The sequence below is a fragment of the Lepisosteus oculatus genome, chromosome 11, assembly GCF_040954835.1.
Source record: "Lepisosteus oculatus isolate fLepOcu1 chromosome 11, fLepOcu1.hap2, whole genome shotgun sequence".
NCBI lineage: Eukaryota > Metazoa > Chordata > Actinopteri > Semionotiformes > Lepisosteidae > Lepisosteus > Lepisosteus oculatus.
The window spans coordinates 20,220,687-20,238,392 of NC_090706.1; the positions used below are offsets into that span (position 1 = coordinate 20,220,687).

General features: G+C 39.5%; 1 protein-coding gene across 1 annotated transcript in view; it reads left to right on the forward strand.

Moving 5' to 3' along the window:
- Nucleotides 1-2,832: 2,832 nt before the first annotated feature.
- LOC102685448 (zinc-binding protein A33-like) overlaps nt 2,833-17,706 on the forward strand; it is a 43,036-nt gene continuing 28,162 nt past the window's right edge. Inside the window, exons 1-2 of the mRNA XM_015348915.2 lie at nt 2,833-2,942; nt 3,716-3,866. The gene's annotated coding sequence lies outside the window, so the exon portion shown is untranslated. The remainder of the gene's footprint in view (nt 2,943-3,715; nt 3,867-17,706) is intronic.

The window sequence follows — 17,706 nt, forward strand, 5'->3', positions numbered from 1 at the left end:
AAGAACAAGACAAAATTCTTAAAAGTGTCATAACCATGAGACTAAGGTGGAACTAAGCAGCAGCTCATTGTTAGAGATAAACCCAATAGCAAGCAACTTGAAAGGCAAAGCAGAAGCGAAGGAGCAAGCTGACAGGAGAAGGCAGGGTGTGTGCAGCAAGAAAAACAAACTACTGTAGGTAAAACATGCAAGAAACACAATCCAAGGTCATAGCTGGGAACAAAGCAATGTCTGAAACCACGTAAACACAGTATCAAAGCACAGAGGAAATCGAAAAAGCAAATTAAAATCTGAAGCACGTCAGAAATACAAGAACACAGGAACAAGACCACAAAACCTTGAGAGGCTCCAAGCAAAACATTACACCAGAGTGCAGAGTACAGTCAGAGCAGATTTTTAATAACATGAACCACCTAAGGCAGTCATGATCGTAAATTGCTCCCAGGTGGTACGGGTCTCCCAACTGATTATACATTCACTGGTACTTGTACTGACTTGTACTGGTAACTGGTACTTGACTGACAGGTGAATGGAGGTGGCTGCCATGGCAATGATAGCTCACTCCACAGCTCTCCAGCATGGGTAAGCATGACAAAAAGCCAATAATGTCACTGCTGCCTAAAGAGGTGCCACCAGTTTCATATATTTATTCACACAAGGATATTTACTGTTGGATCATGTTGGTAATTAGGTGTAGAAACCAAGAGATTTGAGCCTGGATTGTCCGTGAACCAAGCCTAGCTTTATTTTATGCATACAAGGAAAAATACAATGAAGATATTAGTGGTAGTTGTTCAAAGGGGATATGGTTCTCCACAACTTATATACACTTTTCTCTACACTTCCCCTCTCCTGTCTTTGAGGTACTTTCTCAAGAAACTCAAGGACTCAGAGAGCAATTAATACATTCCTTCCTTATCAGGGAGTTTGGTACAGAAGATGGGAGTTTAGTACAGAGAGCATGAAGCATCTGTGCTCAAGCAAGCGTGAAGGTTAGAGTTTAGCATGTGAATTCAGCAGGAGTTCACAGCTCCTACCACTATATGGGTACAGAGTAACATACAGATTCTGCTAGTAGACTCCATCATTAGGTAACCCCGATATAGCTCATGTGTTTGTTTTAATGGATAAAATAAAGGGATATCTATTTTTTATTAAGACGTAATGAATATAATATATATACTGTATATATGTGGGCCAATCTAGGGGGTTAACAAACTTTTTCCATACTCTCCATTTTCTATTTACCAGATCTCAATCCAAACATTAAGGAAGCTTGAGTTTCCTTAATGCCTATGGCCTGAAATTTAGGAGTTGATCTTTAATGAGGAAAATTATCAAAAGCCTTCTGAAAATCTACATACAAAATATCACTTGTGTTTATCAATTACCATCAGTGATTGTTCAAAGAACACTTACAAGTCAGTGTCGCAAGTCCCACCTTATCTAAATAATTGACTCCAATGTTAATTTTCCATCATGTTATTAAATATATTTATTTGGGGATCATGGCTCATTATCTTTGGATTTTTTCACTGAGTTGCTCAATATTATGCTGTCAAAACCACTAAGCTGTGAAAATATAGAGGCTAGGGTTTTCCTGAGGTTCCCCACGGTAAAATTATTCTTAATTAAATAATTAATTATTATTACATTTGTGCCTTGACACACACAAGTCATCAGTTTTAACACAAATGGAAATAGACTTGATTAAATGCCTGGTCACCTAGAGATCTGGAAACAATACATTTATTGCAAAATAATTATTCTCCCTAAATGGGCATTTTAAACACTTCGAAAATTGTAACTGTTTTATTCTTGACATAAGGATACACTGTCAAATGGCAAAATGTGTAGTGTTTTACCTTAAAATCTAAAGCAAAGAAAAGAAAATTAAAACAACTACTGTATAGACTGTAATTTTTGGGAATATATTGGAAACTGCACTCTCCCTTTTTATTTACCTACTGTCTCTCTCTCTCTTTGGTGAATTTCACCGTCGTATGTAACTAAAAGGCCAATAAACCCTCTGCCTTCGTGAAGCTGCGAATCTGCCTCCTGACTATTCTCTACCGTCCTCCTCTCTGCCAAACAAGGTTTGCGCCAATCTGCCATAGTATACAGTACTTGTATTAGGAAAGGCCATGTTTTTGTAGGAAGTACTCTAAATCTCTCTAGGAGTTACATTACCTGTAAATACAAGCAAAACCATGATTTGTTGTAAAAATGCGTTTCTAGTTCTAGTTCTACATGCACTTTATTATTGACTTATCTGACTCTTCTATCTACAAATGGGTAGTAGGTACCTTCAAACCCATATATACTGTAGCTGGGCTAGAATACTACAGCAATCCGAGTGAAATACGAATTCGAATCTCAAACCTTTCATTTAGAATGCAGAATCCCCACCTAACAACTACTCCGTATCGCTACTTAACCCACGCTTACTAAAACGCAGGTGTCTTTTATACTTAGTGCAACATTTAAAAAAAGACTAGTTTACGCAACAGTAAAACGGTAATACAATAAATATTTAACACTTTTTTACGGCAGACTTTGAAAGAAAGAACAGCAAATATTACAATCTGTGCAAGGAAACGTTGTGTTGACACCTTCTCCAAATTCCGAAGTGGAAACGAAAAATATCACCTACTCAGCTCACCCCCATCATTAAAGTATTAAAGTACTTTGGGGGGTTATTGTAATTAATTATGCACTCCTGTGGATAAGTGGTGGGAGGGCACCGAAGTGTGCGCAGCCGAATCAAATTGTGTGGATGCTGCTCATTAAGGAAGATGAGCGAAACTGTGAGCGAGTTGCTGGATAAAGAAGAGAAGTAGGATCGTGGGAGGAGAGGACTGTTGCAAGCTTGTCAAGGCTTCTGCAAGCGATTGCACATCCTGGCGTAAAATTTGTTGCGGTCCTGAAGACAGGATTTGAGAGTATGTTTTGGGAGCTTACTTGGACTGTTTCGGCGACAGCGCGTTAACTGAATATTTATTTTAGGGGATTAGCGTAAGAGTCAGATTCGTTTTAACTCTCCCTCACTTTGATTCTCAACTTAAACATCCAAGAGGATTCTAAAGTACATTTGCCAGAGACATCGTACACAGGCGCTATCGCAACTATTTACAGTAGGTGTTCAGTGGTTACAAGACACAAATACAGTACTTTGCTTCAGAGATCAAGTCGGAGGTGTAAAAATAACGGGAAGGGGATGAAGTGGCTCAATGAATGCAACAGAGATATACACATTTTTTGTGCCCTTGTGTACAGTATGTTTTTGGACTGTCAACAAATTAGTAGATGTTTGCTTCTCTGTAACCCATTTCTTATAGCCCCTGTTGCCTTTTTCTAGGGTGTATTCGATCTGACTAATTTGGCTAATATAGCATGTACAGTAGTCCCTACTTGATGGAGTTTACAAATGCTTTATATTTTAAAATATACAAGTTCAGTCTTTCGAATCTCGTGTTTAGATAAAAAAAATGTGGTGGTGGGGGACACGCTGGTGCTCCTGGTTTTGTAAGCTTTAAGTACCCCCAGACGGTCGCGGGCACGAAGGTTCTTCGTTACGCGTCTTCTCGGGCAGGTAAAAGGCAGGCAGGTAAAACTGGGATGAGCGTCAGCTGCTCATTGTCTGGTACTTGTAAGAAGCACCTGGTCCTAGCGCTGCAGGACTACGAACTCTAATGCTCCGGTTCTGTCTCTGCAGATGTGCCTCATCTACTTTGAACTTGTCAAGACTGATGCCGCTTCAGCTGGAACTGGATATCTTTGGATCCTTTAAATGTTCGGCAACAGGTTTTGAGGAGCATGTTTAAAGTTTCCAAGCCTGTTTCCGAGTCGCATAAAAACTACTTCAGGTATGGGGGGTGTATTTACGCAACTAGGTTTAAATTATCTTCAAAGTTGCTGCACCTCTTAAGTTGTGCAAGTAAAAGTACCAAAAAACCGCTATACGGTACGTTTATCCACTTTATGTAGTAAGTTTTCATACAATATGTGAAGTTCTCGCTGTATATGCAAAGTGAGGCGGTATTCCTGCATGATAATAACAGGACGCTTTGCTAATGACTTACAAGAGATGTTGAAATGTACATATCTGGTAATTATTCTTGCATACTAGGCAAGTGTACCAGAGAACGAAGATGTGTAGGTCTAGTCTTCTCCTATGAACATGTGGAGGTTTGCGCGCAGGAGAGCATTTATAAGAGGAATGTCTGGCGCGAAAGATTCTGGTGTCAGATTGTGTAGTAGCCCTCAACTTGCAATTAATAAAATCGTGATTCTTCGAAATATAAACTTAAAATGCAAACAACATGGGGCGTTGTGTCCAGCGCACTACCATTTTCTTATAAGAAATATCAATGCCTTAAGGGCATTAGAAAAGAGAACGAGCACACGAAACGAAGAGCATCTCATTTTGTCCACTTGGATGAGAATTTGTAGGTACTGTACATGCCTCTTCCCCCACCGCAAGCAACAATTCCTCCTATACGGACGAACCTCATGATGTAGATAATGTTATAATAAATTAGTTTGAGCATTATTTTAAATTGCTTAAGGAGAAACCTGATCAAAACAACAGATTCTTCTCCATTGCGCTCTATGGGGCTTTGAACCGTGAAAACAAGGTTCTGACTATTTGGTAATTAAGGATCCTGTGCCCATGTTAGTAAAGCGTTAATCCTGGTGTTCTGTTTCAATTGGATTTCTCCAATATGGTTTTCTTAAAATCGTGCTTATTCAGTTAATCTCTGCATTTTTGATGGGCTGGGGTAAGTTTCTCGCTTAACTGCCGTGTTGGTGTAGAGGAGCTGCTTGTAGTGCAGGGGCCGCCATGCGTTACGCGGCACGGTGCTGTACTTCAGCGGTGGTCGAAAGCAAATGTCCCCGCGCTATGTAAAGCTCTTAGCGATGAAACGCAAGATGCAAATACTTCTAAGAATGTAGTAGATTGAGAAATGGTCGGAATCGGGCATAAATTGACGCAGTTCTAAATGTTTTGTTTGCTCTGGCGGGTTCTTCTAGTTTTTGGTTGTGTTCCACAATTTCTGTGCTGATTTTAGTGTTCATTTACGAGGTTTCAGTATACGCGTTACGATTTGTAGTCGTAAAATAAACGAAAAGCAAAACTGAAATTGTCCAAAACTTTTTTAAGAACAAAACTGTGCTTTAATCCGAGATAAAAGTAGTTCTGCCAATTCAAACACGAAGTTTTAAAAGCACCATTCACACGAAATCTAATGAGTATCTCGCGAGTCAAATGCTATTGCAGCAGAAGTACAAATTACGCCTATTAAGAAAAAGAAAAATGAATGTTTATAACCTCGTGTAAATCATTATATAACTGTAACAAACTGTATATAGGGGTAACTTTGCCAATGAAATGATTCAGTATTTTTTTTTACTCATGATTTAAAGTCATACCTGCATTAATTGCAGGAAAGCCTGGTTCAGGTAAATGAAGTGGTCGAATGATGTTCAGTTTACTTTTAATTGGTACAGTAAGTCACTTTAATGTTAGAGTAACAAGTTAAGAAAGTACATAGAAAGTTGCATGGAACTAAAACTTAATGACTGAGCCATTAAATAGAATTTTACTCATTGGTCTTGGAGAGATTTTGGAAGGATGGATACTCCCTGGAAGATGCACTGCTGACCCAAACTCTCTATTTGGACAATATACTGTAGGTTTTACTATATTGTCCGACTATATTGTGGTTCGGTGGAGCTCCAGAGCCTTAAAATGGGCTTTATAACCATTTATTAAGACTAACAGTCATAAAGAGCTTTATTTCCAGAGGTTTTCAGGTACCTGTATTTCTTTTGATCTTGGCATGATGTTCCTCCCGAACCTCTGTACTGAGAGCTTCACTCTGATGGCCAGCTCTTCCCAATATAAATCGGATTACATCAGGCCTGATGGTTAACCAAAGTATTCAAACAGCTGACCTACAGTAGTTATACCTTAAATGGATTGAGTTCACTGGGAGGGCAATAACATTTTTCACACCTGGAAATTGCATGTTTGATTGCCTTGCACACCAAACAAATGAAAGAAGCTAAAAACTTTTTTTTTCTCCCTGATTCTCCTTTTATATAATTCTACAACCTGTGAAAAGATCTGAGTAATCTCACTGTGGGGGGGAGGGGGAATGCAAATATGCAAGAAAATCAGAAGGGGTTGGAGGGAAATACTTTTTCAGTACACTATATTTCAATTGGCCTGCTTTAAGCCGTGGTACAACAACAATACGTGTTTGTAAACATCATTGTTAGATTAAGACATTCATACATATTGGGTACAAGCTACAATAAAGACACAGCCATAGACTTGCCATGATTACAATGAACACTGTATAGTTTCCAAGTGTCTCATGTAGTATGAGAAGATCAAGAGTAGTGGTTCCCCAGTTCTGGCCCTGGGGATTCACATACCTGGTAGAGCTTGACTAGAACAGAAGCAATTATATAACCATTAATTTAACTAATTGTAAATGCATATTAATTGTAATAATTACTTAATTTGGTCAGTTTGTGTTCTGATCACAAATGTTAGAATGGGGGTTTTATTTTATTTATGAAAAGCAATGGTTTGGAGCAGTCTGTTGGTGCAATGCTAAGCACTGGTGCCTTGGAGCACTTGGTAATTCCATATGTAGTCTGTGATCTGTGTGGAGTTTGTGTGTTCTCACGGTGTTTGTGTGCCTTTCCTCCTGCTGATCTGATTTTCTCCCACACTCCAAAAATATTAGTAGGTTAATATGCTTCTGGGAAAGTTGGCCCTAGGTGTAAGTGTCTGTTGTATGCTAACATAGGCTCGGGCTCCCCCATGACCACGTACTTCTAAAGTAGTTAGAAAATGGATGAGTGGAGGAGTAATATTTCCAAGTTTTCCAATGAAGCAACTTTTCAAGTACCAGTTGAAGTAAACTAAGATAAGATGGAACGAAAGCTGGGTTTCCCCCATGTATTACACTGTTTCTAAATCCTGTCCTGGATGACCCCTGTGTTATTAGTTGGTTCTAGTGCTAATTCGTAATAACTTACCCTGGTATAGCACTTTTCTGGACATTCCTCTCAAAGTTCTTTACCAGTAATGGGGACTCCCCTCCACCACCACTCATGTGCAGCCCTCACCTCCATGATGTGACAATAGCCATAGTGCACCGGTACACTCACCACATGTCTGCTATCAGTAGGGAGGAGAACAGCATGATGAAGCTAATTCATAGATGGGGATTATTAGAAGGCCAGGATTGGTAATAGCAAATGGGAGATTTGGTCAGGTCGTCAGGGGTAACACACTGATTTTTTTTTTTTAGAAATACCCTGGGATTTTTAATTACCACAGAGAAGGTCAGGACCTTGGTTTTATATCTCGGCCAAAGACACGGCCTTTTAAGGTATAGTGTCCCCGTCACTATACTGGGGCATTAGGGACCTACACAGACCCCAGGGTGACCACCATCTACTGGCCCCATTAACATCACTTCCAGCAGCAACCTTCCAGGACTGAAAACTGCTCGCCTGTAGTGGACTGTAGATGGCAACACATCGTAAAACTAACTGAATACTTAACAACTAATTTCCTGGTGTTGTCCCTTTGAGCTAACTGAATCCTTACTGCATTGCTAAAACTCTTTCTGAGTGAGGTAACCCCGCCACTATTTGTGTCTTATTGTGGTTTAAGTGCCAATGGTGTTTAAGTCTTACTAATTCCATTTAAGTAGAATTAAAAACAGTTACAGAACCTGTACATAATTGTGAGTGAGTATCACTATTTCTCCTCAAACTTAAAATATTTTATGATGTTTATGAAAATCTTTTTAGAAATCACATTTGTTTGTAACCAGTTTTCTTAAGATTACCTTTCATGTAAATTTGCAAAACTAAGAAAGACTGTTGAAAGTAAGACTTTCACCTTCTGTAATGTAATTCTGTTATATGTTTGTCTTGCAGTCATCTAGTGATAAGTACTGTAATAAAATACGTTTTTTTGATCTGTCAGTGGCTAAATGCATTGCCAATCTCCTACTCTGACAAAAACCCATTAGCAAGGCACTTTACAAGAAAGTTATTGTATACACCTCAATATAGTAGGTTAAACAAAACTAAACATAACTGAGATTATGCCATAGTCTAGGCTCATCAGCATCGAAAGCTGAGAGTCTTCTGGGGCCTCAATTAGAAAATTGAAAGAGACCCAATACCTCTATTGACATTTAAGTTTATAAAGCCAATTGTTCATTGATGTAGTAAGGAGATGAGTAGTGGTGTTTTAAGTCTTGCGAATCTGCAGGGAGTTCATGGAAAAAAGAAAAAAAGGTATTGCAGTGAATGCCCCCCCCCCCCAAAAAAAAAATTGTTCATGAGAACGTGCTGGGGACTACCTAACTTGTTTCATGTTGTTTGTGGTGAATGAGAGGAGGGATGTGACATGGATGCATGCATGCATCCATCTCTCCATTTTCTATCCACTTCTTGCAATTCATGCCTGTGGGGGAGCTGGTACCTATCCTGCTACGCAATGGGCACAAAGTGGGGATATACCCAGGATGGGTCCATTGCAGGGCCATCATGCCAGGACCAAGTTTTCCAGAAGCCAGTTACTCTACCAATATGTTTTTGGGCTGTGGGAAGAAACTGGAGCACCCATAGGAAACCCATGCCAGCCCTGGATGAACATACAAACTTCGAGCAGATGGTATCCTAGCTCTGGAATTGAACCCAGCACCATGCCACCAATGGATGTGGCATTCACACTATAAATCATCATCCAGGTGGATGCTGCACATTGGCAGTGGTGGAGGGGAGTCCCCATTACCTGCAAAGCGCTTTGAGTGGGGTTTCCAGAAAAAGTGCTATATATGTGTAAGCAATTATTATAATTATTATAAATCTGTTTATAATACAGAAAAGCCTTTGAGCATATTGTTCAATCTTTTCCCACCATCTTGACTCTGTGCATTCTTAACTTTTTATACTGGACTTGGCTTTCAAAAAAAGGAATCAGATCCTCCTACTGGCACTTATTTTTGAACATATTTGATTTTGCTGTTGGACCTGCTGCACTGTGTATTCAGCAGTCTTGTAAATTGAAAGAATGGAGTCCTTTATAAATTATTTCAGACTGGGAAATCGCTTTGTGAGTAAGACATTAGACCCAGTGTGGATTTCAACAAAAATACATGGCTAACATCATACAGTAAGTGTAATCACATTTTGGGTCTTCCTATAGTCATTAGTTAATGTACAGTATGGTGTTTAGGTATTATAGTTGCTCCAGACCCTGTACAGCTATGAAACTGACACTGTAAAGACCAACACAGCAATCTCTGATATCTTACTTCTTTTGCTCCAGCTGCAAAACTGTATTATTAATCAAAATTGAGGCTGACTCAAAATAAAGAAAAGGTTTCTTGTGGGCACTCTGAAAGTACTGTAGTTACAGTACCTTGCGAAAGTATTCGGCCCCCTTGAACTTTTCAACCTTTTGCCACATTTCAGGCTTCAAACATAAAGATATAAATTTTTTATTTTATGTGAAGAATCACCAACAAGTGGGACACAATTGTGAAGTGGAACGAAATCTATTGGATTTTTGAAACTTTTTAACTAATAAAAAAATGAAAAATGGGGCGTGCAAAATTATTCGGCCCCCTTGCGTTAATACTTTGTAGAGCCACCTTTTGCTGCGATTACAGCTGCAAGTCGCTTGGGGTATGTCTCTATCAGTTTTGCACATCGAGAGACTGAAATTCTTGCCCATTCTTCCTTGCAAAACAGCTCGAGCTCAGTGAGGTTGGATGGAGAGCGTTTGTGAACAGCAGTTTTCAGCTCTTTCCACAGATTCTCGATTGGATTCAGGTCTGGACTTTGACTTGGCCATTCAAACACCTGGATACGTTTATTTGTGAACCATTCCTTTGTAGATTTTGCTGTATGTTTGGGATCATTGTCTTGTTGGAAGATAAATCTTCGTCCCAGTTTCAGGTCTTTTGCAGACTCCAACAGGTTTTCATCCAGAATGGTCCTGTATTTGGCTACATCCATCTTCCCCTCAATTTTAACCATCTTCCCTGTCCCTGCTGAAGAAAAGCAGGCCCAAACCATGATGCTGCCACCACCATGTTTGACAGTGGGGATGGTGTGTTGAGGGTGATGAGCTGTGTTGCTTTTACGCCAAACAAATCATTTTGCATTGTGGCCAAAAAGTTCGATTTTGGTTTCATCTGACCAGAGCACCTTCTTCCACATGTTTGGGGTGTCTCCCAGGTGGCTTGTGGCAAACTTTAGACGAGACTTTTTATGGATATCTTTGAGAAATGGCTTTCTTCTTGCCACTCTTCCATAAAGGCCAGATTTGTGCAGTGTAAGACTGATTGTTGTCCTATGGACAGACTCTCCCACCTCAGCTGTAGTTCTCTGCAGTTCATCCAGAGTGATCATGGGCCTCTTGGCTGCATCTCTGATCAGTCTTCTCCTTGTCTGAGCTGAAAGTTTAGAGGGACGGCCAGGTCTTGGTAGATTTGCAGTGGTCTGATACTCCTTCCATTTCAAGATGATCGCTTGCACAGTGCTCCTTGGGATGTTTGAAGCTTGGGAAATCTTTTTGTATCCAAATCCGGCTTTAAACTTCTCCACAACAGTATTACGGACCTGCCTGGTGTGTTCCTTGGTCTTCATGATGCTCTCTGCGCTTTCAACAGAACCTTGAGACTATCACAGAGCAGGTGCATTTATACAGAGACTTGATTACACACAGGTGGATTCTATTTATCACCATCAGTCATTTAGGACAACATTGGATCATTCAGAGATCCTCGCTGAACTTCTGGAGTGAGTTTGCTGCACTGAAAGTAAAGGGGCCGAATAATTTTGCACGCCCCACTTTTCATTTTTTTATTAGTTAAAAAAGTTTCAAAAATCCAATAGATTTCGTTCCACTTCACAATTGTGTCCCACTTGTTGGTGATTCTTCACATAAAATATAAAATTTATATCTTTATGTTTGAAGCCTGAAATGTGGCAAAAGGTTGAAAAGTTCAAGGGGGCTGAATACTTTCGCAAGGCACTGTATGTCAGGTTCATTTTAAACCATCTTAAGAATATTAACTCAACCTATCACTTTTCAATGTATGACTAGTCGCAACCTCATTAAAATCTTTTAGTATAAAATGATCTTAAATTATTATTATAACATCTTCTATATAATCTTATATAAAATATATTAATATCAACTCTTTTATTGTGGTTTTAGAATTTTCTATGTGTATTTAAAACCTTATACCTGTTTGCACCCCTGTTTCCATTATACTGTATGTCATCAACTAGGTACTGTGTTTGCCAAGTCTTAATTTGTCTTAATTCTTTAAGCCTCTTTTGATGCTTCTGTGAGAAAAGCTAAACCTGTAACATTTATTTCAGTATGAAGTGGGTTATAGGAAAATTCAACTTTGTAATTAGTTTTAATTTGTAAATTTTTGTTGTTAGGTTGGAGTATAAAAGGCTTACAACTGACATAAGGTACATGGCCTTCAATTTGCCACATTCCATTTGTATGACCCTTGTATTTGTATAGCAGCCATATCACCCTGCAACTGGCAACTCACTGAAGCTAAGCAGGTGTGAACCTGGTCAGTACCTGGATGGGGGGACACGCTGGGAAAAACTAAGGTTGCTGCTGGATGAGGTGTTAGTGGGGCCAGCAGGGGGCACTCACCCTGCGGTCCATATCGGTCCTAATGTCCCAGTATAGTAAAGGGGACACTATACCGTAAACAGCCTTCGGATGAGATGTAAAACCGAGGTCCTGACTCTCTGTGGTAATTAAAAATCCCAGGGCATTTCTCAAAAACAGAAGGGGTGTAACCCCGGTGTCCTGGACAAATTTCCCATTGGTCCTTACCAATCATGGCCTCCTAATAATCCTCATCTATGAATTGGCTTCATTACTCTGCTCTCCTCCCCACTGATAGCTGATGTGTGGTGAGTGTTCTGGCACACTATGGCTGCCATCGCATCATCCAGGTGGATGTTGCACATTGATGGTGGTGGAGGGGAGTCCCCATTACCTGTAAAGTGCTTTGAGTGGAGTTTCTAGAAAAGTGCTATATAAGTGTAAGCAATTATTATTATTATTATTATTAATAATAATAATAATAATATTAAGACTATGGACACGAGTTTCCTCAGATCCTTTGAGTTGTTTATTTGTATGGTTCCAACAATGAGCTCCTTGTTAATACTCACACAGCTCAGGATCTGACTTGTAGTTTTCATTAAATGCAATGTGACTTAAACTACTGCCCATTTCACATTTGTATTTTATGTTTTAGAGCAAGAAGTTTTAGCCTATCTGGAACTTTTGCTGTTCTGCCAAAGCACTGAGTGATGCTTGTTGAATTTTTTTTAATTACATCTGATTTTTCAAAGAGGTTTTTCTTGGAACATTGAAGGCCACAGCATGTACAGTAATATCCACCCATCTGTTTTCTAAACCACTTTATTCAGTACAAGGTTGCGTGGGAAACTGCAGTCTAACCCAGCAAGTGGCAGGCACAAAGTTGGATACACCCTGAATGGGAGGCCAGTCCATCACAGGACACACACAAACACACATGCTCATACCATGGCCAGTTTTAACAGAAGCCAGTTAACCTGTAGCCTGCTTGCCAACCTATTCTATATACTGTAGATTCTTTTCCATGGTCTACCCATACAGAAATGAGCCAACGCCTTCAATGCCTTTCAGTAGTTATTTAAAGGGTTATTTGGGTGTACAAATAAAGTTTATTTTGTAGTGTCAAAAAATGTAAGCAAGTCGTGGTCAATAAATGATGTATCTTTAAGTATTCTAATTTGAGTGATGCTGTCTGCCATGGTTTCCCTTTAGTACAACATTGTTCTCATTGCAGTGTTATACCATAGCTGGTCACAGAGTTTTTTTAATTATACATTTACATCTTTCCATTTTCTAACCACATTATCTAATTCAGGGTTCTGTGGAGCTTGAGCTTATCCTGGTAAGCAATATTTTTGGACTGTGGCAGGAAACTGGAGCACCCAGAGGAAACCCACATGAACATGGAAAGAAAATACGGAAAAACAATTTGGAATCATTCATTGTTTTCTAAAACTAGATTCTTTGGCTTCAACTCTTCAAGCACAGTCACTGCAAGCTACAGCGTGCCTGATAGGAGAGATCACTGACCGTAGCAAGGCTTATGTCTTTCACTGACATTACCACAAGCATTTTGGTGCATAACAAGTCATAGGAATTGTTGTTTACAGGATGGAAAAGAGTACCCTGCTAGATTATTTCCATTCCTACTTCCTACTGGAACTTTACCAGTGTGCTCCTACAGATGCAGCCATTCAAAGTGCGCGGTACAGACACGTACCAGAGGTAATTGGCTGCGGCGTCGCGCATCGTGACACAAGATGACGCGGGGTACCGCGGTACGTGATTGGTTGACTGACAGGGGCACTCGTGGTCCGTTGGTCTGTCGTAGAAAGACTTACAGTACAGTAAACGTCTTTACTGTGCCCATTGTAGATATTGAATTTTACCACTGAAGGGAAATCTTAGTAGCTGAGCATAAAAAGAATAGGAGCATACTGTAACGCGTGTGAAGGCCATAAACGATATTAATTTTGGAACATAAACATACAGTACTGTATATGGCTGGTCTTGGTACTTTAAAGTAAAAAATACACACCGGTATTCCATTTCTCCCTAAACATTTTAAGCATCGAAGTCTTTAACTAAAGAGATACCGGAGTCAACAAGCATACTTTTAGAATGTGATTAATAGGGAATATAATATTGAATCGCGTATCTAAAGAATTTAATAACGATATGATTATATTCGTGTACTGCGACAGGGCTGTGTAGGGCTGTTTCGCCTCCCTCTTCATGTGACTTCCCTTGTAGCCTACTGGTCTACGTGCCTGACTACCAACTCACGGGTTGTGTGTTCAAATGTTTGTTTCTTTTAACAAACATTTCTTCGAAAAAATAGAATAGAATTATGGCCAATCAATTGACTTTTATATTTCAAAATGTCACAACATGATCGATTCTAAGTCACTTTTGATAACAATGAATAGTCACCTTCTTCCCTTCTGACAATGGTCCCTGCTTCTGCTTCCTGCTTCTATTGTGTGTGTGTACAATAGAGTAAATTTTTATAGAGAAATGGAAGCTGGACAGTATGCGTTACAATATAAACATTTATATTGATTTAAATCGTGTTCTGATTTAAATCGCAAATGCGTGTTTAATTATATGTGTTTTTTAATCATAATCAGGCTAATGCAACATAAATTGATACAGTATCTTTGTCTTCTAAGTATCTTAATAAACTTTCAGCATAGCTTTCTCCCCATTTAGATTTATATTTCTTGGGATTTTGGGATCAAACGTGGAAGGATTAGATTGTAATCATTTTTATTTTTCAAATACGTTTTAGAAAAGTGTAATCTATACCTGCCCAGACTGTACGCCTTCCTATACCCCGCCTTTCATTCCTGTCCTGCTCTTCCCCGCGCACCCCAGCCGGGCGCTCTTTGGCCTCTGCCCGGGACGAATGTATATTTTGATATTTACACCCGGCGCGGCACCGAGGGAGCGTCTGCATTTATAACTTAGTTTTTAAAATTAGTCAAGTAATATGAAGCATCTCCTTTTACTTTTAAGTCCCTTAAATACATTGAGCACAGCTTTCTCACCACTTAAAATTACTCTTTGATACCATCCTTACACAAAGCAGAAACTTTCCGATGACATACAGTACAAGTGGAAAGATTACAGATTTTAATCATCTTTAATTTTGTTATGTTATACGTTTTAGGAACATTTAATCTAAACAAACACCACAAAACTATTCTCGATTGTATTTCTGAATGTTATGTTACACCTACAGTAGTTCACTGCTTTAAATACATCAAATTAAGAAAGTTATGTGTAGAACTTTAGATATTTTTTTTCTGAACCAGGGAAAATCTGATCATGTTTCTCTATAACAATAATAAAAAACTTTGTTTTACATATCACCTTTAAAAGTGGCATCTCAAAGCAATACAGTAGATCGAAAAACAGTTAAAAGGGACCAAAGTAAATACCAGACAAACGCGAACGTGTTTTTAATAAAATGCTTTTATTCATTCAGCAGAGAGTGAGAGGGACATCCAGCAGAGAGAGACACACACACCGGTTTCCATTGACAAAATTGTTTTTTTTCAATTCCTCTTGTCTAACAGGAATGTTTTGTTTGTGGATAGACTGTTAGACTAGAGGAAAAGAGCGCCTCCTTCTATGAAGCATTTCGTTGATCCGATCACGAATTCTTTTCCAGTTGCACGAAGTAAGGGTTGTAAAGTGCTGATTCTTATGGAATGTGTTCCGCCGGGGATTCAAAAAAAATTTTTTTTAATCGCGTATCTAAGGAAAATTGGTATAACTTTGTTCATGCACATCATTATACAGTATCTCATTTTGTATTTCGATAAAAAAAAATCGTTTGCCCAGCCACTATTGTTGTTATTGTTTTTATCCTGTAAAGCGCTTTGAGGAGCACAGCTTTCTCACCACTTTCTCACCTTCTCACCACACCATCCTTACACAAAGCAGAAACTGATTGTATTTTCCGATGACATACAAGTGGAAAGATTACAGATTTTAATCGTCTTTTTTCGGAACCAGGGAAAATCTCACAAACGTGAGACGGTCTTTCTCAGACTTACATTCCCGAATGTCCCCCGCCCCGGTCAACAATCCTAGGAAGAACACAAAACAGCCTGTTAATAAAATTGTTACAATTTTGTTCGGTCAGTTCTTCGTCCCAGAATTTATAGATCGCATCGATCAGTTCCTGCTTTGTGACGGGCTTAGCAGTTTTCCGAACGTAGTCTTTCAACGAATGCCAAACCATCTCTATCGGATTTAGGTCTGGGGATTCGGCTGGAGTTTTCACCCAGTTCACTCCTTCTGCTATAAGCCTCGCCCTTGCTGCTGTGTGTTTCGGATCGTTGTCTTGAAAGAGACGGTGCCTTGATCCAAACTGCTCCCTGATATATGGGGCAGCATGCTGTGTGACCACGACTTCGTCGAAGAATACACGGTCCATAATTCCTTCGAAAATAAGAAGTGGTCCCGGGCCTCTTGTAGATATACCGCCCCAGACGTGAACCTTCAGTGGATGTTTGGGCTTTGGCTTGTCCACATATCTCCCCTTTTTGCAAAATGCCATTGTTGAAAACTGTTCCAGAGCCACTGTTGTTTCGTCGGTGAAAAGTACATCCTGAAATGCCTCCCCCTGTTCAATCCATTGGAGCACTTGCTTGAGTCTTTCCTCTTTGTTTTTTAGCCTTATCATGGGGCATGTGTTGGTTTTTCTGTATCTCCATCCAAGCCTCCTGCGTACTCTTCTTATCGATGTCGGGCTAATGTTCGCCCCGAGGTCAGCCCATAGTCGTCTTTGGACTTGCATCGCCGGTAGCTCATCATTTTCATCAGTCAGTTTGTCGATAGCTCGCACAATATTAAATTCTTTAGATACGCGATTCCATATTATATCAGCAGAAAAGCTTAAAACTACCACTTTTTCACACGCTATTTCACATGCTAGTTAAATACTTTGATGCTTAAAATCGTTAGGGAGAAATGGAATACCGGTGTGTATTTTTCCTTTAAAGTACCGATTCCTGGAATCTGACTGGCTGACACCCTTCTGAAGTGGTTCCATAAAATCTGGTATACGGAAAAGAAAGCGTTGATACATACAAGTATCTTTTAATACAGTCTTTGCTGTGCTCTTGAGGATCCTTGTGATATTTTGAGCCCTAGTTGAATGATAAGTGTCTCATTTTAAATCATTCTCGTAGTTAGAAATTATGAAACGCCCTGTTAAAAGCAAGGAAGTTTTTATGCCCGTTGAAGTAAAACAAAATGCCTGACAAAGTATGGCTTGGACAGATTCCAAGTGCTTGTACAAATGTGCTAAAGAAATTATACTTTGAGTATACAGCTTGTCCAAAGTCATCCATTATTAATACCATTCGTAATATCTTCGGTAAAGGCTTTGATGCATAAATATTTCTGATAAAGGTAGGTTGTGTACTTTTGTCCAACTGAGCAATCTTGCTTTCATAAAATATACCAACATTTTAATGACTGATGATTTACATGCTGTAATACACAGTTCAAAATTAAAAGCTCAAATGCTGTACATGAGATGTTAAGCTCCCCCTGGCGGTTTTACAAGGTGACGCCGGATAGTTTCCGGCATGACTGCGTGATACTGCGTGACACTGCGTGATACCGCGAGACACTGCGTGATGCCACGAAATACCCCACCCATTTTGAATGGCTGCATCTGTACCTGGGGTGTCCTGGCCACAGACTTGAACCTGGGATCAGAGAGCTCATCCTGCTTTCAGAGTTTGTTCATCTGCAGGGCGAGATGTGTTGGTGCCCACTGCCATGGAAGTATGTCAGTTGCTTACAGGAAGCAATGGAAGAACTTCTGCCTTTGTACTCTATAGTTATATAGTCATTTTGCTTTGTTAAGCAACATTAGGTGTGGAAAAAGTTAACTTGCATTAACTTCACAGTTAGGAAGTATAATTACAACATTTTTAATCCTCTTAGAGTTTGTCAGTAAGGTTAAAGAAAATCACCAACACTGAATAAAG